Below are 25,529 nucleotides of genomic sequence, written 5' to 3'. Positions count from 1 at the left end.
TTCGTGTTCTCGGCTTGATGCGTACTTTGAATTGGAACAGTACTTGGTCTCCGACTGATGACGTATCACGAGTACACGAGAACACAAGTACGCACCTCCGAATACGTTAGAGCACTTATGCAAATATGTGATGTGTTGATAAATCGAGCAGGTATTTGAAGTTTACACAGAAACATTCTCGCATGAAAATATCTTAAAAGTTTATTTTATGACCCAGACAGAGGAATATTTCAAACTCCGCCACTGCCTCGTTTGAGTTTTGGACCAAATGCATTCTGGGATATTGCATTTCGTCATTTCGAGCTGATTGGAGACCAAAACAGCCAATCAGATTTTTTTGCATCCAAGTCTGTGATTGGCTGGTTTTGTGGCACAAATATAACGGTGTAGAGAAAGAGTTGAACGCGCACGGGCAGAAATGTTGAGAGCGACACATTGGGAGCGAGCGCAAATGTAAAAACTGAGCGAGAGGGGCTGGTGTGTGTGTGTGTGTGTGTGGATAACAGCAAACACTGAAATACAGTTTTTGCACGCAGCAATGAATTTTGTTCACTCAAATTGAGCTTTTCTTCGCTCAAAATAAATTTCACATTTCAAAATGCAACACCTGCACCTGCAAACTTTTATTACGTGCGCTCAAATTATTTTTACGTGCGCTCAGAATAGTGGCACAAAAATAACGCCATACCTGTCAGCACTAGTGTCTTTTAGCGTCTCGTGTTAGTTTCCCCGTCTGTCCTGTCCTCATTCACAGATTGTTTTCACCTGTGGTTGGTTGTGTGCACCTGTTTCTCTACTGTTTACTCAGCAAACACTTTCTCGGGAGTTTATGGTATCCGTTGCTAGTTCTAAGTATTATTGAACATAATATCACAATCATTTTGCAACATCCCTGTTAGAGTTAAAAAGCAGGATGAAGCAGTGTACGATTCAGGGCAAGCTTACGTTGTGGCTGCCACCATATTTCATGCAGTGTCCTCAGTTTCTCTGTTAAAGTCCCCGTTTATTTGTCAAAGAGGTTTAACTCAAGGATTCACAGCGCAGCTTCGTCTGGACGTGGCTGCAGCCATCTTCTTATACATTGATTCATGCTGTGCATAGTTCACTGAGACGCTGTAAGAAGGGTGTTGTGGATTAAACATGGTTTACAAAGTGTAACTGAATATGAGAGCTTAACGTTTTAAAGATGTTGACTGTATCAGGCTGTGTTTTCATTCTGAATTCAACTGAATTCAGTGTTGTTTACACAGCCTTTTACAGATTAAACATACTCCATCTATAGCCCCAAAGTATCAAATCTGATATGTACTCAGAGCACAATGAAGACAGTGTTTTATCTATGACTTATCAATGTGTGTATGTGTGTGTGTGTGTGTGTGTGCTCTGCAGAAGGTGACAGTGTTTGTCTGCACTAACCGCCACTGATAAGTATCTGCTGAAGTCCTCACAGTCTCATTCCCAAAGTGTGCGATTTAGCATGTCAGCAGAGAGAACTGGTTTGTTAAGTCGCTCCCCTGGGGTCCCCTCCCGGCGCCCCTCACCCCTCCACCCTCCCCCTTATCAGCAGTTGTAGTTCACACAGTAGCATTTTGTTTGGCGTACACAGGTGTCGTTTACCATTTAGAGACTTCAGTCTCTCTCCTTCATCACAGCATGAACAGACACACACACACACACACACACACACACACACACACACACACACACACACACACACACACACACACACACACACACACACCTCTGGGAATTCAGTCTTTCATGGCTCTTGTTTCAAGGCAAACAGCAGAGCAGAGGTCACTGAATGCATTTGTTGCTCATACAGTCGAATGTCCACGTTAAACATATGGCTGCACTTCAGTGCTCACACATTCATTACTCACATTCAGGTATATGTATAAAAAACTAAGCATCGCCGCTCTGACTAAAGCATGATGAAGTATATTTTCTCTGACAATAATGTTCTCCTTTGCTGACTGTTGTTTAATTTTGGGGATTCACAAAAACCCAAATGACCACACTGAGCTAATGTGAGGATACTTTTTTTTAAAGGGTGTGTCTCTGTAGTTTTAGTTGGGAGCATTTGGTTTCCATCAAGAGGAAATCTCAGTCCCTCAGTCCCCACAGACGACCATGTTAGGATGTCCAGCAGAAATAAACAGGAAACTCTTTGCACAGTTTGTTGGTGCCTTTTGCACATTTGTAATTATGTGAAAACTTCCTGAGCACTTCATTGTGCAAACAGCTTTTTTCATGCTTTACTTTGCACTGAATATGCTAATTTTGCACCTGCACAGTTTATAAATGCAGCTCATTATCAAAGCTTATTAATGGTAGCTGATAATTTAACAATGCACCCACCAAATTAATTATGCTTTTGGTGCAGTTTTGCTGCACCTCTATACAGTAAAAAAGGCTTATAGAAAATGCAGATGGTGTCCTTATTCTGAAGTCATTATGTTGTGCGGTTGCCAGTATGGGGGCAGAGACGCATCTGATAGGCTGGATTTGTGTGTGTAAACTAGAGACCATGACAGCAGCCTGGACTGTAGCAGTGAGTCAGAAATATTGAAACAAAAGTCCAAAAGGTGAAAATAAAACGGAGGGATGGTGTTGTACGGAGTTCCCCTGCTATGATACAACAGCTCCATTCTTCTCCTCTGCTGCCCATATAGCATTTGGCTGCCCTGTCAGTGACTGTGCGCCGGGTTTATTGCTTTATCACCGCCTGCGTCGGCTCAATCCATGACAGACACACACACACCCACACACAAGCACACACCGGCGAACCCTTCTCCAGGTGTTAAACCAAGCCATCCGTCCCACTGTTGCCATTGTCACGGCAGCAACTCTTAGCCCATCTGATAATCTTTTGCACATTAAGAATCTATTAAGCACCACAAACTCAACCCTCCCACACACCCACACATTCCCAGAAAAATCACACGGTGGGTTATTTTGACTCTTGAAATAAATGGCACATGCCTTATTTTGCATTAGCGATCAGCGGGCGTGAAGGGAAGGGTAGGCTCTCTATTCATTCCACCCATGTTTTTTCCCTCCTCCTGTACCAGCAGCAGGGAGAGGAACGCCGGCCAGTTCCTGCATTCCTTCCCACCACCTTGTAATCCAATAAGAAATGTGTAGCCTTGCAGCTTTTGACAAGTAGCTCCCACTTAATTACCATGTTGTCGAAGCTGACAGGCCCGGGGGCCAATGGGGGCAACATGCTGGCGGTTCATAGCTTAAGGAGGCTGGGAAAGTCCTGCACACACACACACACACACACACACACACACACACACACACACACACACACACACACACACACACACACACACAATTATGATAGTTTTGCAGTACCAGTGACAAAAAAGGCTGCAAAGATGTATCCACGTAAAGAATCCGCCCTGACAATAGCGCAGGGTTCTCAGTCCTTATAAACGGAGGTGCAAGACAAGGAAACCCCAGCATTATTTTCTTTTTCGAGATATCACAATAAAATAAAATATATGACATTTCCAGTGTGCAGTGGCATGTCTGAGCGTTCATGGTGGTGAGATGTTCCACTTGTGCCTAACAGGATGTGAAATTCAAACCTCACATTATCCTGCAGGAATCAACGTTTTACAGACGACACTGGAAACAACCGTGAACAGGAAATAAGTGGAAGGACATCACTGCAGCTCACATACGCTCACGATGAGTGTCAATGTCACACAAATTTTGGGCCTTTAGTGATTTCTTTGAGTTTTTCTTCTGACACACAAGTTTGAATTTATGACGGGGGCTGGTTTGCTGCCAGTGCAAAAAATGGACAGTATAATGAAGAAAGAGAATAATCTCCAAACTTTTCTCCTCTGATCAACAGACGTTGAAACTTGGACACAACTGGATGTTCCAGCAGGACAATGATCTCAAACACATGTCAGAACTGCTTTATTTATTGGAATAAATAAAGCGGGCTCACATTAAGCTTCTGGAATGATCTTTCCTGACCTCAACCCTACTGAAAACTTAAATGCCGAGTCCATGTCGACAAACCATCCAATTTAAATGAATAATTCCAGTTGGAGTCAAGTCTTCATCCAGAATTACCATCAGTATCTGATCAAAGTGCTAAAGTACCATTTAACCAATATTAGTGGGAGTGTATGTATATATTTGGGTGTGTATTTATACTTTGAACCCTGTGAGGAAATAAATTTAAACTAAACAACAGTTTAAACATGCTCGTGATGATTGCGTCCACACTGAAGGCTCAGTGGGGACTGTGAGGTCTGAGGCGAGACAAACCTTTGTTTGTCAACACAGTCGCGAGGGTAGAAGTGAAACTCAAAGGAAGACAACGCTAACAGTCAAAGTAAAACAGGAAAAAGATATCAACTAAACGCAGAGACAGAAGGAACACTGGGGAAGAACGATGATAATCACACACACACGTAGTTTATCATCTGTCCACATCTGTGCATTTTTCCCATTCAGCAAAGCTGCTTTTGCCTGGATGGACCAACTGAAACGAGGCTGTAAAGTTAGCATCAAGATTCTGCCAAAAAGCTGAAACTTCACTTGTTGCCTTATTTATCTCAGGTTTATTCACATAGCACCAATTCACAACAGTATACCCCAACAATGATACGACCCCCTATGAGCAAGCGCTCGGCGACAGTGGGAAGAAAAACTCCCTTTAACAGGACGAACCGTCCAGTAGAGCCGAGCTCGGAGAGGGCCAGGCATTGACCACGACGGGGCAACGGGAGACAGAACAAGAGACGGGTAGGATGGACGATTCTCTGGATATCTAGAAAAAGACGGCATCAGAAATTAAGCTGGTCAAAACTTTTCCTGTTTCCTGTTGATTTCACTTAATACAAAGTAAAACTGCAAGGCAGTGGTAAGCAGGACAACTTTAAACGTGTTCTTCTAAAAAACAAACTGAAAAGAAGAGCCGAATACCGTCCAGCAAAGTAAACCACGACACAGTACTCGATATGTGGGGAATGAGAAACAACACACAGCTGTGTAGTGTCACTGAAATAATTTGTGCCGTTTAAGCAGCCGATCATTACATATTTAAATCTGCAGACTGTGTCCACTACAGCCCAACAATGATGCATTGTAGTGCAAGCTGTTACCTCCTGAGGGTAGGAACCAATTATTTCTCCAGCTGGCACCTGTACTTGCTGCACAGGTCACCCTGCTCACATTAGGGAAAACGATGCACCACAAACTGACATTTGGAGCTCTAGAAAAACAAATGAACTGTTAACGTGTGCCCGAAAGCAAACAGAGCTTCTCCCCTGGGCCCATAAAACAATCAGCCCCTCTTCAGCCTGCACAGAGGGAGCGAGCGCGCCGCACGCCTTCGCTTCGTGTACAACAATTTTTCACCGTCTTTATTCTGTTCGCCTCAGGACTAATTGTTTCCACAGAATGAATTTGCAAGTCGAAGCAATGTAAAAGTTTGACTCGTGTTCTCTGGAGTCATTTTGAAACATTGACGCAAGGATCAAGGAGAAAGGCAAATTCAGTCACTTCAAATCCAGCTGATAGCCACATTTGCAAGTTTATTCAAATAGTTGTAAATCTTTGAGCAGCACATGTTCAGAAAGGTGAATCCTGAGACAAAAACAAGCTTCTTTCACAACATTTAAGACACTAGTTTTTGCTGGATTTGAAAAAACCCCCACATTGGTCCATTAATGAACCATTCATGTCATTGCTGTTCTTTTAAGACGTTGTTTCTTATTCATTTCTCTTTATTCAAGAAAAGCTGTTTATTTGGTGACTTGTAGGAACAATGACATCTTCTCCACCTGCTCAGCGTCTACAGGGAATTTGCCAGTCTAAACATTCATGTAAATGCTATGGAAACATGGGTTGTGTTGCATTGTCACCAGAAGAAAATACTATAATCCCGAGCAATGCGCTGTCGCCGGGCTCTGTACACCTTTACAGCTGTTATTTCTGTCGGCTCGTTGTTTTTGCTGCCTTCTGCAGCTCCTCCGGTGTGATTCGCTGCACTGTGTCGCTGTGGCGTGAATGAGAGAGTCCGTGAGTGACGCTGCACGCGGAGGTCGGTGCAGATGGTGCAGCTGTAATTCTGCAGTGATAAATGGCCACCGCACCTGGCTCATGGTAACTAGAGTAAACACCGCGATTGCCAAGGTTAACACTTAAATGTTCCGATTTGCATAGGACTATAAGAGTGTATTCAAATGCACACACCCACCCCGCAGGCAAACAATGTGTCCATGTTTAGCACGAGGTGTTTTATTTAACACTGCTGAGTTAAAGAACAATGACTCACATTTTACACAGCCTTGTTCACCACAAGGCTCCCACAGGGAGTAGATTTATTTTGCAATGACCCTCATGAACTCTGTGTACTCTGTGCAGCGCCTGGTTTATTCTGAAGTACTCACATTGTTTCAGAGTTGTAGCCACACCTGTGCCCCGTGTGCACAGTGCTGGACTGTCTCAGCATTGTTTTCTCGAGGGCTGGATATGAGCTCCAACCAGCTTTTACTTGGTTTTGACGTTAAATTCTCTCTTGGGCTACGTCCACACAAGGGTAACACAACAGCTTTAGACAACCTCTGCACCACACGATCGGAGACAATGTGAAAAACACAACCAAACACTGTGTATTAAACGTGTGGTTGACAACAACACACGCTGCGATAAAAATAGGGACCACAATAAAGTCCAGGGACCGAGGATGACACGTTCAAGTTTAAATCCACTGCTTTTCTGCCCTCATTTATATTTAAGACCCACAGTGTTAAAGTGTGCATTATGTAATGTGACACTCTTTAGACCCAGCCAAAACATTAAAACCACCTGCATGACAGGATCCTTGCGTCATCAAAACAGCAGTTGGGGTAATGGATCCTTCGACTCCTGAGAGGTGGCCTCTGTGGACTGGGCCTGTTGTACTGCATCCATCGGATGTTTGCACAGGGATTTAAGGAGTTTGTTAATCCTGAGATGAGAAGTTTTTTATTTCCAGAGTGAGGGCTAACCTAAACCTTTAGCTACTATGATGTGGAGCTAACCGGCCCACAGGCTGCTTTTCTTACCCCGACTCATGTTTCATTTTCCTCATTCAGACATTCGATGTCAAAGCACATAACAGGAATTATTCATCTGCAGAAGTTTACGTCTCTAAGAAAATCTCAGATGTTATTTTATATTGGACTTCTGTAATCAATCAGAAATATCAATCGCTCGACATCAGGGATTTATTATTAGATCATAACAAATTTGATAGGTTTCACATTTCAAGCTGTCAGAAACATTTTGAAACTGAAAATGTCTAAAAGCTCAAGCTTAAACGTTTCCATTGCAGTTACACGAAACCAGTTGCTCACCCTAACCAACGTCACTGATTTACATTCATACTTTTAGTTTTTGTTTTCACCTGTCGGGTTACAGATGAATATTTATTCAATTAAAGTTTGTTAGGATTAGAGCTTCATCTGTTAGGGAACATTTAAAATTTAAAGGGACTTTTTAATGCTTAATGCTTTAGCTTTGCACCACTGCAATAAAACCTCCGCGTTGGAGCAAGCACTCATCATTCCCTCCAAAGCTTTGCACTGACCAAACCACACAGAGATGCAGCTGCTCAACATGCTGCCTCTCTAGAAAGTGATGAGGATGGGAGGGCAGATGTGTGCTTTCCTTATCCCACACAGGAGTACAAACACTGCTATTCTCTCTTTGCAAGGGATGCAGTTTCAAGGAACCAGGTGAGACCGCCTGTGGACACAGCCCTGAGGGGACCAGCTGCTCAGTGAGGGGACACGCTGGCTCTCACCCCGTTGGAGAGGAAAGTCAAGTAGCCTCAGTGTTTTGGTGGTAAACAAGCTGGAGGTCCTATACCAGCCTCTCAGAGCACTTCATCATGATGAGAGTGAATGCTACAAGGTGCTAATCATTAAGACATGTCAGTGTGTGTGTGTTTTTTCAAAGGCACTGGTGGTGGTACCAGTCTGGAACCATGATGGTACAACAGCCTCATTCAGCGAGGTACTGTGAGGACATGATCCAGCATGGTCTGACTGTAATGGGCCGAGTATCAAGTTTAGAGGTGTTTGTATGATTATGTCGTGGGCTGTTTTTCAGAAGTTGGATCTTAATGCTTCAGCATACCGAGACATTTAGGACAATTTCATGCTCTCAGCATTTTGGGAACAGTTTGGGGAACGCCCTTTCCTGTTCCAGCATGAATGCACACCACTGCACAATGCAAGGTCCACAAAGACATGAATGAGAGAGTTTGGAGTAGAAGAACTTGACTGGCCTGCACTGAGTCCTGACCTCAACCTGATAGGACACCTTTGGGATGAATTAGAGGGGAGACTGTGAGACCACCATCAGTGTCTGTCTCACAAATGTTCTTCTGGAAGATGGGTCACAAATTCCCATAAATATTCCTAAACTTTGTGGAAAACCTCCCCGAGAAGAGATACAGTTATTAGAAATCCTGAAAAGGGCCAACATAGTATTAAACCCTGTGGATTAAGAATGGGATGTCACTTAATTTCATATGCATGCGAAGGCACGGCAAGGATGCAGAATGGGTTCAACACTGGGGAGAATGGCAGCTACAGGGTGTAGGAAACCGTGATGTAAGATGACGGATGCAAGGAGGTGGAGTTCATGGCATCGGCAACTGGAAGCTCAGCATAGAGCTTAGCAATGTTGCCGTGCAGATCGGAGTGTGACAAGCAGGCATTTAAAGATGTATAATGTATGAGTACGGGGTGAATCCCTCCTGAACTTCAAATAAAATGATCGAATAAACACGATTTAACATGTTGAACGATGACATCAGAGCTCCACAGATCGTGGCTTTCCTTCATACCCGGGCACATGCTCAGGACTAAGGTGGGCTAACCCTTCATGCACATGTCAAAATATGATGCAGAGGCATGCCCACGCCCCAAATGTCCCAGCAGAACACACAATTATAGCAAGAAAATGAGTGTCATTGAAACCCCTGATATGTGACCAGATAAGCAGATGTTAAAGAAATGAAAAGTTAGAGACGTGTAATCCATCAGGTCCGTCTTCAGCATCGCTGCTGCACAATTTTAAATACGAGGCCTCTGACGCGGCGTTGTTTTCTAACCCGGCTGCAGAAGGAGGAGCATTTCTCCGAGGTCACCTTAAGCTCAGTTTGACACATTTGCATTAGGAACAATTATGACATCACAGCCTGTTCACGTTTTAACATTTGAATATTTGCATCGACTTTGTATTTTTACGTATGCTGCACAACAGCAACGTCCTTTATTTATATAAGTATCTGTGATCCTTCTGTTGTTCCAGGATCACAGTGATTTATTTGGCAAATAAGCCATTTGGTTTTAGGACAGTTTAAAAGGTTTTTACAAAATGCCTCATAGAACGAGTCAAAGCAGAAATCTGCGACGGTGAAGCTGAACAGAAAGTGAAAGGTTCACACTAATCAGTGCAGACACGACCATGTTAAGCTGGAGATTTGAAACAGTAAGAAAACAAGATGCAAAGCAGAAAATCACAATGGACTAAACGCCGGTGACTGAGAACGAGGACACAAGTGATACAAGTGGGTGAGATTCAGTTTCTCCTTCCTTTGTTATGAATCATACTGACAAACGTGCTTCTTACATAAAGATGAGAGAAAAACGTGGGAAATCATTTGTTTATAAACTAAAACTAATCCACAGTCTGATGTGTTAGAAGTCTTCACACGGACTCGGTGTTTAAACATGAAGCTTCTGCTTACAATAATCCTGTTTGACACTTTTTGCTATTTTGATTTAACAAACATTATATATACATTTTATTTTTATGCATTTGTGTTTCTGTTTTTTCCCTTAAAGAAAATCAGCTCATTGTCTTTTCACTTTATTTGCAGCTTGCTTTCATCTACACGGCACCTTAGCACACAGATGCCTCTCCTGCACACAGATGTCTTTGCAGTTTGTATTTCCACAGTCAAAGATGGATTTAATAATCTGTCCTCAAACCAGCAATTAAAACTCCAGACTGGAACTTCCTGTGTCTGCATGGACAAAGTGGGACATTTTTACTGGTCCATCAAAGCCGGCTCGTCTGGAGGAGCCGACGGTGCTCGTGTGTGACAGGAGGGTTTGAATGTTACTATTAATATTATACTGCAGTTACTGTTTCCACCGAAGTGAATAAGAAATATCGAAGCACGGGGTATGACAATGTTTGTAATGACTCATCGCAGTTGTTACTGAGATCACAGCTGACATGTGTGTCCTGGATGTCCTAACACACGCAGAGGTCAGTCTCTCATGTGTCATCTCATTTAAAACACACAAAAAAAGATTAACTTTAGTTTGAAGGATTCAGTTTTTGCAGGCTGACTGGACTCATTCTCATAACTAACTAAAGACAATGCGTGACAGAAACAGGACCGGTTTCCTCTCCTGCATCCTTCCTGTTCCCCGTGCGTCTTCACTTGGGCGACAGCGTTTCAGTCCTCATTGTGCCGTGTGTGAGATTCATCACACAGCACAGTGGGTTCTTTTTAAGTGACTCTTTCATCCTTTCACATTCACTCGCTAAACGCCGGCGGCCTCCCTTACAGTGCGAAGGACGACGGTGCTGAGGGACAACCCCACAGTTCTCTCCTCTCGGAAAAAACGTGTCAGTTTCTGTCAGGAAGACCAACGTTTGGTCACGATGGTGTGGTGACACATCTGCTGTTGAGATATTGTGAAACTGATGATATCACTACATTATTGTTTTTTACAAACAGTTATGCAAGGACGACTTGGCTGATGGATCTGAGTGACAGCAGAAAACTGTCCTCACTTTAAAAACACTGTTTTTGTTTTTTAACCATCTGTAGAAGAAAATTTGTCGAGTACTTTTAATCTGCTGTTTTATGTCTCTGCAAAATCTCTGCAGTGCTTTGCATCACTACCAGTTAATCCTCAGCATGTCCACAGTTCAGCATAAATGCCATTCATGAACACACACAGCACACATACAGACTGAGTTTATTTACTGTGGAGTCATTTTATTCACCTGCCAGCTTTTTCATGTTTCTGTGTCTTGTTAGGAATAAAATGTCTGATCATCCCAAACTTTTTTGTTCCGCTTCCCTGATTCGTGATGGGTGCTTTCAGCTGTGGCATTCACACGTTCTTTTATAACATAAGATCAAATATCCTCCACATCCTTTTCCAAATAATACCCTGATGGTACTCCAGGTTTGAGCAATAGATAAACGTTTACCATTACAGATGGGTACATTGCTTCAGTCGTGCTGTAGGTACAACTACTGGAAATGTTTACAGCCAACTCAGGATTAGATGTGCTGTTTATGTAGGATGGCAACAAACAAGGGTTTGATGTTATGTTTGAGGCTATTTTGTTCTTTAAATCAGCAACAAAATCAATTTATAAAACATGACACTTCATATGTAAGAGTTGGTACTGAAGCCACACAGAGATGTCGCTCACTTCATCAATACAAAGATGTAGCTTCTTTCAGCTACAGATGAAGTTTTGATCCAACACTCAAAAAAAGTCAGCATCTACAGAAACCATAAAATTCACTTTTAATCAACTTAAACAGTGTCTTGGTTTTGGCTTCAATGTGCAACTTTAACTTTAGTTTTCAGCTTTTATAAGAAGACGCTTCATGAAGGGGCTGAAGATGGAGAGGTGACGGCTGCTAACATATTTACAGTGCGTGCTACGGTGCGCCAGTCTGTCACAGGGCCAGCACAGACACAAACAACCATTCGCACTTATGGGCGATTCAGATTTACCAATTAACCTAACCTCACTAACTCTTTGTCTTTAGACTGTGGGAGAAAGTACCCGAGAGAACCCATGCAAACATGTGGAGAACACGCTCCACGCAGAAAGAACCCGGCACGAGAAACATGCTAACCACCAGCATGCAGCCTGAAACACGCGCTATGAAAAATGTCTGAACCTTTTTGTTTTCACTGTCAAATCTATTTATTTATAGGAAAAGTAAACAACAGCAGTTGAGCCAAAGTGCTTCAGAGATGAGCACATTTACATCCCAGGTCTCCAAAACACCAAGTTTCAAAATACCCGACAAGCTGAACGGTGTGTTTTGTTGCATTGACTAATAAGTAAGTTAAAATCACAGAGTTGCAAAATGATGATGACTCATCGCATTAATCATGCACTGCTCTAACATACACAAGCTGCCTTTATAGGTTCAGAGTATCAGTAACAACACTGATATTAGAAATACTGGCCCTATATATACTTGGAATATTACAGAGCACTAATGATAGTCAGTAATTCATCAGATATGTTAAAACAGTTTAATAAGTTGAAGCAGTGAAGGGTGAGGCATTTGTTGTTTTAGCTGTTTGGTGGTTGTAGAAAGCGTTTAGCTGAAATTCTGATGTTTGTGTGGATGCAACGCGGCGATATTTAAATCAGGCCTGCTGGTGCGTCCTGTGGAACCTGACGCCCCCCCTGTTCCTCCTGTTCCCGGTACCTTTGGGCTCCACCAGGTTACTTTTGAGTGGAGCTGCTGAACTTTTTGCTTGTATTGACTCCATTGTGCACATATAGAGGTAAACTAGCTGCTGTTGGAGGGTCTGTAAATTAAAAGGATGTAAAGTGGAGACTTGAAAGATTTGCAGCTGAGATCTAAATGATATTAATATTTTAATGATGTCCTCAGAAACTAAACTAATGTCCTCAGATTTTCTATTTGGAGCACGCAGATCGATTTGACGTTTACGACATGACCTTCGAGCTCGGTCTAATGTCAACCTGAGCAGAAGGCGTTCAGTACACAATACCTAACAACGTAAAGTCACTTATATGGGCGTGCAGGTGTGTATTTATCATGTATTTCAGTTGCAAACAGAACACACTGAGCGAGTACAGTCAGGCTGCTTTTCTGCTCACATGTGATCCCAGGATTCACTCACTTCGCCCTGTTTTCTTTTTCCTTGGAGTTCCTGTTCTCCTGTTTTTCACTGAATTTTACCCAACTAAGCTCTACAAAGTCAAAAGCTGCTGACACCTGAAGGCGCAGGGCGACGTTTTAACCTTGGTCTGATATAACCTGTTTGCATTGTGACACTTTGGTGCTGTTTAGCCAACAGCGCCTGTGCTATTCTCTGTTTACACATCACCACATTTTGTTTCCTGCACAATACAGTGTGAAGAAACTGGTTTCCATTTCTTATCTGCCCGGCTGTTTGAAGAGGCTGTTTATGCTGTCGCTCCCGGACGGACAGACTGAAGTCCGACTTCGATGCTTCTTGTCTGATTGACCTGTTTATCATTTTGCTTTCGTTGGTTTTTTCTTATCTGACATCTGAAGAATCTGTTTGCTGCAAAACTTTCTGTGAAAACCGGGAGTTTCTTTTTCTGATCTATGATCTCATACAGAAACATGACCTTTATACTGTGTTTATAACACTGCTGGCTTCGATGATCATGAGCGGCAGCTCTAAACTTTATTTAAAGAAAATGTGTTTGCATGGCTTTCCTTTGAGTCCTCTGTCAAATAAAAGACAGATGACTGTCTTCATGTCTTCCTGTTATTCAGAGAATTAATTGAAAGGTGATTTTTATTCATTTTGTTGCTTCATTTACAGTCCTGGGACTCATTTCAAACCTGTTGGGTTTTCTCCCTTCACAGTGCCCACTACTTAAAAACTTCTCAAACTCCATCATTAAATTAAATTCTGTGAGGCAAACATAACCCCGCCCATTAAATTAGCATCACATCACCGACTACCATCATTTATAAACTATGTGTGGAGTGAATTATGCTTAAGGCCATTTTTTTTAAATTCCTGAATCATGCAGCACCGTGAAAGTGCGTCTAGTGCTGGCACGAGGTGTGTTGTTTGGCATGGACGCTGGTTCACACATCAAGAGTCACATTTATGCTTTGGTTTAGGCAACAAACACGTTTTAGTTCAGGTTGGGAAATATTTTTGTTTTGAAACAGACGATGACATTTCACTGTCTTTGCAAATTGCCAAACACGTTGATTAACAGCCTCTCGCCCTCATGTTGACAGATGTCACCCGCTTTGTGTTTCCTTCAAAACATATTTGCTGTTGCAGTTTAGTTGTTTACACCTCAAACATTATTTCTAGGAGAAAGCACTGCTACGTGGCACCTATGAGTTTGTCAGCTTGAATAACAGAAATGAGCATTTTATTGACAGTAGTGAGCTAATTAATTCAGTTTTATTTACACAGCACCAAATCACAACAACAGTCACCTCAAGGCGCTTTACATTGTAAGGTAGAGCCTACATTAATACACACAGAGAAAAACCCAACAATCATATGACCCCCTATGAGCAGCACTTTGGTGACAGTGGGAAGGAAAAACTCCCTTTTAACAGGAAGAAACCTCCGGCAGAACCAGGCTCAGGGAGGGGCGGGGCCATCTGCTGTGATTGGTTGGGGTGAGAGAAGGAAGACAGGATAAAGACATGCTGTGGAAGAGAGACAGAGGTTAATAACAGATATGATTCAGTGCAGAGAGGTCATTGTCACATCTCCTCGAACCTGTGAACGTCTCCTTTATTAAACTTCTTATAAAAGCTGAAAAGCTGAGGTTTAATTGATTAAAAGTAACTTTATCTTCTTACAGGAGATGGTTGGTAGTTAGGAAGGAGGAATCAGCCCCGCCCGGCGAACGTGTTTCAAACAGCAACATTACCTCTTCATATGTTGCAACGTGACCGTTTACAGGCGGATGTTGATGTTTCTGTAAAGAACAGAGGCCGAGCCGGACAAAGCAAAGAGGTGGAGATTATTGCAAAGAAGAATTTAACTGTATTTGTTTAGTTTTGTTTTATCCATGAGCTAATCTGATCGCTACAGGCTTGTGAACGGCCTCCCGCCTGATTTAATGCACACGTCTGTGTTTGCACCGGCACTGCGTTCGTCAGGGTGACCTCATTTGAGCAGATGTAAACGCAGCCTATTTGCATGGAAAATGCTTTGTGATGTCTTAAAAGGAAAACTGCTGCAGCATCAGTTTTTTTTCCATTTAACGTTCAATCGTTGAGATGTTTTCTGAAGAATGATCCAGAATGAATCCAGATTAGATTACATTTATTCTACTAATTCCAACATTCTCATTCGTATAAAACCCTTCCAGCCATGGAGTGCCGTCTATTCCTAGTAAGAGTGAGGCCACGAGATAAGAATGTGACAACAATCAGACTAAACAGATATGCTGTAAGTCTGCCGACTCTTCTGAATATATTTGTGCACCAGTACAGCGCTGTGTCACATAGACAATAAAAAGTGCTGTTATGGGATGAAAACAGGAAGTCGTAGCGTGTTTGTCCAGCTACAGATCCTGCACTTCACCGCTCGTGAAAATGAATTATTGGATGTGTGCATTGGGAATTTCTGCCAGTGATACCACACTTTGACTTTTTGCCAGTGTAAGAGACACTGAACGAGGCTCTGAAATGAAATCTAAAGCCTGTAGATGAAAAATAAAACCCCTGTTCATGAAGCCATCTTTACATTTTCACAGGACTTTTCTCTTTTTTTACTGACTTACATGAAAGTGTTTTATGGGGAGCCTGCGTGACAGAGGGGGGATACCACCTCTGAAGCAAAATTTGGACAGTTGACTCATCCAATACATCACCTGTAAGTCTATCTTTGGGAGAGACGGTGAAGCCGCCTTTGATCAGGATCGCTGCGGAGCTGCTTTCAGTTTCACTGGGATGGTATATCATACTGTCCAGTGCAAATCACACATGTCACAGGCCAAAGTATAGCCTTACTGTACACGAGGGGAGAGAGGAGCCTTGTTTCTGCCTCAAAATGTTGTGATGCTCACATCACTCTGAAGGACTTTGAAAGTGTTGCATTAAAGAAGAAATCATTAGCAGTGATTAGTTAAATAGTTACCTTTGGTTTAATAATGACACCTAATAATACCTAATAATGACACAGTTAAATACAGAGCATGTGTGTGAATAAGAGCACATGAAGGTGGAATAGTGAAGAATTCTTCTGATACAAGAAGATTCTGCAAAATCATCTCAGAATATTTTATTTAAAGTTTACTGTTTAACTCAAGTAAAAGTGTTAATATCAAAAAATTTAAAAAAACACATCAGTACTGTTAAAAATCAAATATTACTGCTGTTAAATACACATTTGTCACTGTCCTGGGTCAGTGACCCAGTGTTTTGTGTTTGCATCATTATTGATCTTTAATTTTGTTAATGATTTATCATCGGTAGTTTCTTGCTTTTTGTCTCTGTATTTCCAGCTCCTGAAGTCCTTCAGTATCTTCTGATTTCTCGTCTTCAGGGTTTGTACCTCCCTGTGTTCCATGTTATGTCTAGTCTGCGTCTCCATGTCTGTCGTTCCCGTTTTACTTTGACAGTCTGTGTCCTCAGTGTCCTGAGTTTTGTTTCTCCGTGTCTCCTTGTGTCACATTCGTCCCAGCTGTGTTCTCGCTGTTCCCCATCCTCTCGTTTTCTTACTTGTGTATTTAAGCCCTACGTCTCTCCTTCTGCATTTCCTCCTCAGTGTTCATGTCTCAGGCTCCTCGTTCACAGTTTTCTTTGTTCTTCATATTCTTTTGTTAGTTTCTCCCAGTTTAGGTTTTTCTTAGAAGTCCCTGTTCTGCTCTGGTCTTGTTTGCATTTTGCTGTAAATTAAAACTCCATCGTCAGCGTCTGCACTTGGGTCCAAACTCCTCTCATCTCCACACGATTGCCTCATTAACTGTGACAGAATTACTATTACTAGTAACACATATGAATGGTTATTCTGTGGTTGGTCCTCATCAGACTTTCATATATTTATAGTTTCTTTTAAAAAACTATAATAGTACATCTCCAAAGGTTGATTCTGTTCATCTGGACGTAGCGTTTTAAATATGGTACAAAACATTTTGGATGCAGGAGACACCGAAAGAAGACGATGCAAACCAACAAACAACTCGTCCCATCATATTTGACATGAAGTGGAACATAAGATGTCACAATCCCCGAAAATCATCCCCGAAGACTCAAATATCACAAGAAGTAAATGTCACAAAAAACTAGAATAATAAAGAACTAAATCAAATAGAAATGCTCAAATATAATTGTGTTTCACTCGTCTTTAGTTCACATAAAGTCACTAACATATTAAACTTGTGTGACTAAAAAGCCGGAGCGCTCCCTGCTGCCTGTTTCTGACGAAGCCCCCACACAGCACAGACGTACCATCTCAGCACTGCATTAAATAATCACCACAGAATGCTAACACTGAAACACGATCTGCAGTTTCCTGAATATTGTGGCGTTTAACAAGGCGGTGTGATGTGGATTCATTCTGCAGAACTCATTATTAAGACTCAATGAGGCCTAAAATATTCTCAGCGGTAGGAAAAAGGACACGATGCCTTGTGACAACTTTGACCGGAGTCATTTTCCAGGAGAACCAGAGCCATTCCCTTTGAGTGGAAACTTATGTCACACCTGCAAAAATGAACAGCGGATGCACGGAGATGAAACGACAGAAAACGAGGAAAACGGCGGAGCTGAACAAGCGCAGAGGTCGAGGTAAACATCAGGTTTACGCCCGCTCTCTGAAATATCATATACTGTAAATTTGTGCAAGTGGGTGCACACATTAAACTGCTCCACCTGCAGGAAATCTATCAAGAAGGTCTTTGGGAGACTGCAGGAGGTCTTTGAACATGTGCTACTCAGCTGCTCACCTTTTAGCTCGGCTCTGCACGTTACATTGATGGAGGGAGAGATTTACGCCCCTGCTACGACCAGGGAAAAAAACCCTATTCGGGCCACATTTCTTTGGTGGTGCTTATTGCTCCCATTCATGGGAGTGTATTATATTCAGAATGTAACAGTATATATGTGTGACACTAATGACTCTTGTGGTTTTGGAAGTGGAACAATTTCCCAAAGTCCTAAACTTCTCAGGTAGCGTCTGTCAGAAACCTGCTGCTGTGGTGGAGGGCAGCTCTGCTTTTACTTGTTCTCCACGGCGTGAAGAGCGACCCAAATGTAGAACAAACCAGGAAAAATATCCACTTCCTTTGGGCCCGAGAGGAACGTGTCGACAGCTGAAGCCTCTGCTGCGCCTGCTTCCAGGTCTCATATGGGCCATTTATGTAAAACAACACAGAGAGCCCGTGGAGGGAAAAAATACATGTTAAATGCTTGATAATTCACCATCTCCTAGAGTGGATCAGAAGAGTCCAGGAGACAAACATCAGCTTCTCATTGGGCTGCAACTATTGAATGTTCTTACAATTTAAGTGAAATCAGTCATTTTGACTCGTTTCTGATTCTACAAAGTTCATGTTGCTTTAAAATAGAATAGTATAAAACTTCTTGTTACAAAAATCCACGTCATTGTCCTCAGATCTTACATCTGACATGCAGCGTATTAAATGAGTAATGTGAGAAAGTGAACATTAACTTTCATAATGTGGACATTAATATTGTAATTTGGCACGCTACACTTTTATTCTTGGACTATAACAGCTTTGCATGATTCTCAGTTCAAAATAATCCTCATTTATCTTAAACTTGGCCTTAGTTTCCCCCTCTGTTCATCCTCCATGTGAAACAAGCCACTTTAGTGCAAAAAGTCAGCGCTGGAAAGCAAGAAAAAGTGTAGTAGATACTCGTGAATTATGCGGTTGAAATTATAAACACATAAAATTAGACTCTTTAATATCTTGTGACAAGTTCTGCAATAAATTGACTGTAGCAGGCTCTTCCTGTCTTAAGCTGATCATATTCTACTTCTTCACACCGTTTTTTAGCAATATGTCAGAGATCATTGTTGCAGAGATTAAATATTTTAGCTTTGATGCATTTGGCTGAATCTGAGCCCAAAGAAGGTTCCAGTAGATTTAAGTTTCAACATGAACTATGGCCAAACTAAGTGTTTCACCACTGCAGTAAGAACTAATGTGGTTTCATGAAGCATCCTGCTACCAAGCCCCTCGACTTGGTAGCAGGATCCTCCTCGTTCTCCACCCTTGACCTGCCAAGTGGATACTGGCAGGTGCAATTGTCCCCTGAGTACAGACCAAAGACAGGGGGACTATGGCAGTTCAGGGTCCTGAGCAATTCCTCCACCACCTTTGAGAGTCTTATGGACAGTGTGCTGGCTGGTGTCCTATGACAGCGGTTTCTTGTCTACCTGGACGAACGTCTGGTGCATGGGAGCATCTTTGCTGCTGCTCTGGATGCCCTGAGACAGCTGATGGAGAGAGTGACAGCTGCAGGCCTGAAGAGTGAGTGAGAAGGGAGGTGGAGACTCTGGGCCACAAGTTGCATCATTAAGGCATCAGCACTTTGGAGAAAAAGTCCACACCATTGAGGACTGGCCCACCCCCACAGACCAGGTCCAACTTAAATGTTTCCTAGTGCTGGCTGCCTATGAAGGCCTTCTCCTCCATCGCTGCTCATCGGGATATTTACCATTTAGCTGAGAAGATGGGAGTATCATTGTTGGGACCTTTATTGTCTGCACGGCCAAGTCATAATTTCACTGTATTGCTTTTCTTTAAAAATCTAAGTGTGAAGTGTTACATTCAGTACTTTTACTTAATTATGTTGTAGCATGAACGGCCACATGGGAGGTCTTTATCAGCAGAATCAAAGGCATAAAACTAAAAATACAGTTAAAAGTCTTCAGTTCATTCATTCATTCCCAAGTGTCCAGGGGGCCGGATTGGAAAAATAATTTAAAAAATGTATAACATTTGCTTGACAGCATTTGAAAACTAATTCACCAATTTTGTATGTAATGACTTTAGCAATGAAATGAAGACTAATAGTTTTATTGGGAACGACTATTCAGCATCTAAAAGTAGAGTTCATTTTGATTGACATAAGCAAATGATAATGTTGTCGATGGCAGAGAATTGTATGAAAGCAACTGATACATGTTCAGAGGAAGGAGACATTGCTACTATGATGTGCACAAATGACTAAATGTTGTGGAGGTTGCACTAATGGTTTTGAGAATTTTCATTCTGATCTGAGAAAAGCACCAAAGTGACTGAACTGCAGTTTTAAGCCATTTGGAAAAACATGTGCCTCTGGATGCAGAAAAAACAAGTTAGACACTGTAACAATGCAAACTTGAAAATGTTTTGGTACTTTAACACTAGACTGCAAATGAAGACGAACGAGCGAGTGATAGAAATTAAAAACTGGAAACAGTCCCATATGATAGATATTTTCTCCTATCGTGCTCCCGAGGTCTTGGGGACTTATATGTATTGTCGAACAGTAGCCGGGAGAAAGTGGCTGAGAAGCTGACTAACTCCACCGTATCCAGCTTTGTTAATGCTGCACATCCATAACAGGGGCGGCTCATTTTTCAACAATGCTAACCGTTACAGCAGTCCCATTATGAGGCGAAGCTTTGACGTGAAGAATCTAAATGAACATTATTACTACTCGAATTACTCGAGTTATCGTCTCAGCCCCATTTTCTTATCTTTGTGTATCTGCACCTGTTGTGCTTTTCAGTACTTTGCATGTTTCCAACGTTATACGAGACTAGAAATGTTTAATATCATTTAGCATCCTTGCTGCGTTGCAGCAGTTTGAGGCTGAGAAGCAGAGCAGGCGGGAGCTCTGATTTCGTCATTCAGATTTGCTCCTCTATAACCATTACCTTACTCCCCACTTTCCCCCCTGGAGCACAGGTGAGCTGAGCTCGGCTCTACAGCCATGTCCTGCTTCTACTGCACATTCACAACAGCTGCAGGCTTCATGTATGAGCACTTGATATGAAAAAAGAATTAATTTGATCTGACCACAACCTGCAAAATCCCCGTCAGTGCAATAAAGACTCCCAACATGGAACCAGGAAGATTTACCTGGATTAGGAATGAGCTATAACAGTATTAATATTTTCTACAGTAGCAAATGCTGCAACGGAAACTGCATAAGGGAGCTATTACTACTGATTCTCCACAGAGCATTTTGGATTTACTGAATTTCCAACATGTTGGTAGAGAACAGTTTTGTATGTCAAACAAAAGCTCCTATTAAAAACAATATGCATGTGAACAAATGCAATAAGTTGATTTCTATACGGTGCATGAAAATGAGGTTTTTTAATTTCAAAGTAGTTGCAGGTTGTCATGCTTGAGCAGCGACTGTCAGTGCCAGAAATATTTAACCAAATGCACAACCAAAGTGAACCAAAGTGAAAGCAGGATTAGCTGACTCTGACTCTTTATGGATCTGTTCTATCATAATAGTTAAAAACAAGACATATATATATAGATATATATATATAGATATATAAATATATCTATATATCTATCTATATCTATATCTATATATATAGATATCTATAGTGGGGCAAAAAAGTATTTAGTCAGCCACCGATTGTGCAAGTTCCCCCACCTAAAATGATGACAGAGGTCAGTAATTTGCACCAGAGGTACACTTCAACTGTGAGAGACAGAATGTGAAAAAAAAAAATCCATGAATCCACATGGTAGGATTTGTAAAGAATTTATTCGTAAATCAGGGTGGAAAATAAGTATTTGGTCACCTCAAACAAGGAAAATCTCTGGCTCTCACAGACCTGTAACGTCTTCTGTAAGAAGCTTTTCTGTCCCCCACTCGTTACCTGTATGAATGGCACCTGTTTGAACTCATCATCTGTATAAAAGACACCTGTCTACAGCCTCAAACAGTCAGACTCCAAACTCCGCCATGGCCGAGACCAAAGAGCTTTCGAAGGACACCAGGAAAAGTATTGTAGACCTGCACCAGACTGGGAAGAGTGAATCTACAATAGGCAAGCAGCTTGGTGTGAAGAAATCAACTGTGGGAGCAATCATCAGAAAATGGAAGACATACAAGACCACTGATAATCTCCCTCGATCTGGGGCTCCACGCAAGATCTCATCCCGTGGGGTCAAAATGATCATGAGAACGGTGAGCAAAGATCCCAGAACCACACGGGGGAACCTGGTGAATGACCTGCAGAGAGCTGGGACCAAAGTAACAAAGGTCACCATCAGTAACACACTACAATGGCAGGGAATCAAATCCCGCAGTGCCAGACGTGTCCTGGAGTGGCCTAGCCAGTCTCCAGACCTCAACCCCATAGAAAATCTGTGGCGGGAGTTGAAAGTCCGCGTTGCTCGGCGACAGCCCCAAAACATCACTGCTCTCGAGAAGATCTGCATGGAGGAATGGGCCAAAATACCAGCTACTGTGTGTGCAAACCTGGTAAAGACCTATAGTAAACGTTTGACCTCTGTTATTGCCAACAAAGGTTATGTTACAAAGTATTGAGTTGTATTTTTGTTATTGACCAAATACTTATTTTCCACCCTGATTTACCAATAAATTCTTTACAAATCCTACCATGTGGATTCATGGATTTTTTTTTTTTTTTTTTTTTTTTTTCACATTCTGTCTCTCACAGTTGAAGTGTACCTCTGGTGCAAATTACTGACCTCTGTCATCATTTTAGGTGGGGGAACTTGCACAATCGGTGGCTGACTAAATACTTTTTTGCCCCACTGTATATACATATCTAGCTATCTATATATGTCTATTAGGGGTGCAACGATACACAAAATTCACGGTTCGGTTCGATACTTTGGTGTCACAGTTCAATATTTCTTCGATACAAAAAAAGTTCATGCTTTTTTAATTTGTCATTTATTAAAATTATAAATATATATTTTAACTCAAAAGTACAGTTTTTAAATTTAATGTTGCTGAAACAAAGTAATAAAATAATAAATATGATTGAGGAATCACTCATCTTTGGAAAAGAGAGTTTATTACAGAGAAATGGCTCTTTCAAAATAAAAGCTCTACTATACGCTTCTTCTGGGCTATATTCTCAGCAGCATATTAAACATATCAGGTCCCCATAAGGAGAATCCTGTGCTAACGGCTGTCTAAATGACTCGGGTAAAGTTTGTAGCATGCTGCTTGTTGTTTTTGTCTGCTTCCACTTGTCTTTGCACTAGGATGATGTTGGAGTAAATGTGCAGTCATATTCGTTGTGTTCCCACTAGTGCTGTCAGCGTTAATCTGAAATGACGTTAACGCCACAACACGGCAAATCTCCGTTAACGAGCTACCGTGGATCGCCCCGTGCGTGGAGCTGGACGGGGTCAACACCTTAACGAGCTAACTGCGCTAACACACTAGTTCCCACCAATTGAGCATTGCGTGGTACATCCAACATCCTGTTTTACTTTAGTCCATGACGCGCTTACCTTCAGGGTCATACCTCACATGAAAACCAAAATAGTTCCAAACACCAGATCTGAATGAGGGTGGGGGAGGTTCAATTTGCCATGTTGCAGCGAGCTTAGCTTCTGTCTTGCTAGCTTGCCCTGCGCTCTTCCTTCTGACTATACTGTCTGTGTGGAGCGCTCAGTGAATCTGCACTCGACAGTGCAGCCTAGGCGGAGTAGTCGAACGCAGATCCACTGAGCGCTCCACACAGACAGCAAAGTTGATAAAATTGATTAAAAATTAAATATATATATCTATATATATGTAATGGGGAAGGCTTTAGGACCCAGGGGACTCAATGGAGGGCATAAAAGAGGGCGTAGTAACAGGTGCTGATGATTCCCACTGACAAGCGGCTGTGAGTAATGGATGCGTGAGTAGGTGAAGAGCCGAGAAGTTTAATCGCCTACGACGCAAACTGTGGTTTTAAACCTCTATAGATGAGGTTCAAGGTATAGGCTGTTTGTCTTTTAGTGTCCTTTTTTTTTAAATTTTGTTGAAATGTATTTGATGTTTATTATAATTTATGTTTTAGTAGTGATTTCTGTGGAAGAAAAGGCCAAGACAAATCAGGTGTGCAGCAAATACAGTTGCCTACTCGAGGTATGTTAATTTAATATATCTGACATTTTAAAAAAGGGAAAAAAAGTCTATTATGCATTATAATTTAACTTATATTGTATTCCCTCCTGTAGGTCAGGCTGCACATGCGAACTTGTCACTGTTTTTTTTCCTCCTTCTCTGTATGGTTGTGTTTTGTTGGTTTTAGCAGGTCACCGTTTTTAATTATTTTTGTTGTTTTATTTCGGGTTTTGTTTATTTTTATTGGGTTGGTGCAATACTAAGCGGGCAACGTGCAATCCCTGAGTGGGGCTCATACCTCGGGGGGATGAGGATTTTTTTAGTGGTGCTCTGTGTGTGGATTTGCCGTGATTAAGGTTTATTAAGAGTGCTTTTATATTACCACCGTCTATTGCCTGAACTAGCACTTAGTGCATGCTATAAGTGTTCGGTTGGGCCTTTTTATGTTTGAGGTGGATTTGTCTCTTTTAGAGTGACGAGCACCTGGGACCGCCAAGGAGGAACAAACCCTCAGGTGATAGCTTCGTTGCTGGCAAGGTTGCACCGCTACTATTTTTTTTTTTTTTTTGTTGTAGCGATGTTTTAGGTTTTTTTCTTTTTCTCAAAACTTTGGTGTCTTGTCATGTTAATAAATTGTTGAACATCTTTTACTGATATTGACCCTCTTGTCCTGTTTATTCTGGATTCGATCTGTGAGAGTTTTTTTTTTGGTCTGAAAGTTCGTACTAGTCATAAGAGAGGCCCACAGTGGTTACTTGGTGGCTTATACCACGCTCTATATATATATATATATATATATATATATATCAGTGCATCTCTGTGGAGAAGACTGTCAAACAATAGTCTTGTCCTAATGGTGGCTGATGCTTAAATTGAACTAAATCTGAGTAAAGTAAAACAGTGAAAGCATCCAGGTGAGACTCAAGAGTTGGCCATGCTAATGAGGACTTCGTCCTTTTGTGTCAGGATTACAGGGTTGTTTCAAACGGGAGGACAAACATTCATTTAATCTCTGTAAATATAGGTCAGTCGGTGAGGAATGCATGACTCCAAATACTGCTGACCAGAGATGGGCAGTAACGCGTAATCTGATTACTTTTTTCAAGTAACGAGTAAAGTAAGGGATTACTATTGCCAAAACGGTAATTAGATTACTGTTACTTTCCCGTAGGAACGCTGCGTTACTGCGTTAGTAAAACCGTGATTTTTTGCGAGAATGTCTCATGACAGTGACGTAAGCGAGTGCGACGTTAGTGACAACAGCTGTGTGCAGATCAACAGTGGATCATATATCGATTGTGGGAGAGAGTATGAGCGTGCAGCGTTTAAAGCGTGGAAGTACTGACCTTACTTTGAGTTTGATTCCATAAAAAGTGACAAAAACATTAGTGTCCGCTGTGCGTGGGAAGAAAACTTCTTTTTACAGCGAAAAAACCCCTAAACTTCCAACAAGCACCGAGTAGCTACGACGTAATGGGAAACTCAGAGAAACTCGCGGATTCTTCAACTGACCGCGGCACACCTGCACCAGGGTAACCCTCCGCCTACCCTGCTCCTGCTTTACAGGTGAAAATAGAGCAACAGGACCGCTGAGTCTTTGACTTTATTTATTTTCTGCTGTGTTTTACTTGCATCTATTTGAAAGAGTGAGTGT

The 25,529-nt window shown here is 41.8% G+C and overlaps 1 long non-coding RNA gene across 1 annotated transcript; it reads right to left on the bottom strand.

The window, feature by feature from the left end:
* Positions 1-14,259: 14,259 nt before the first annotated feature.
* Positions 14,260-23,397, bottom strand: LOC146658079 (uncharacterized). The gene is made up of 3 exons (XR_014914225.1): positions 23,272-23,397; positions 14,648-14,766; positions 14,260-14,491 (listed from the first exon to the last, which is right to left on the bottom strand). It is a non-coding gene; the product is annotated as an uncharacterized LOC146658079 (long non-coding RNA).
* Between the last annotated feature and the right edge of the window lie 2,132 nt (positions 23,398-25,529).

Source organism: Rhamphochromis longiceps, linkage group LG12 (genome assembly GCF_057381845.1).
Source record: "Rhamphochromis longiceps isolate RC_006_pf linkage group LG12, R_longiceps_female_GT1.1, whole genome shotgun sequence".
Classification (NCBI taxonomy): domain Eukaryota; kingdom Metazoa; phylum Chordata; class Actinopteri; order Cichliformes; family Cichlidae; genus Rhamphochromis; species Rhamphochromis longiceps.
Note: the sequence above shows the minus strand (reverse complement) of the source record. Positions and strands in the feature narration are given on the sequence as shown.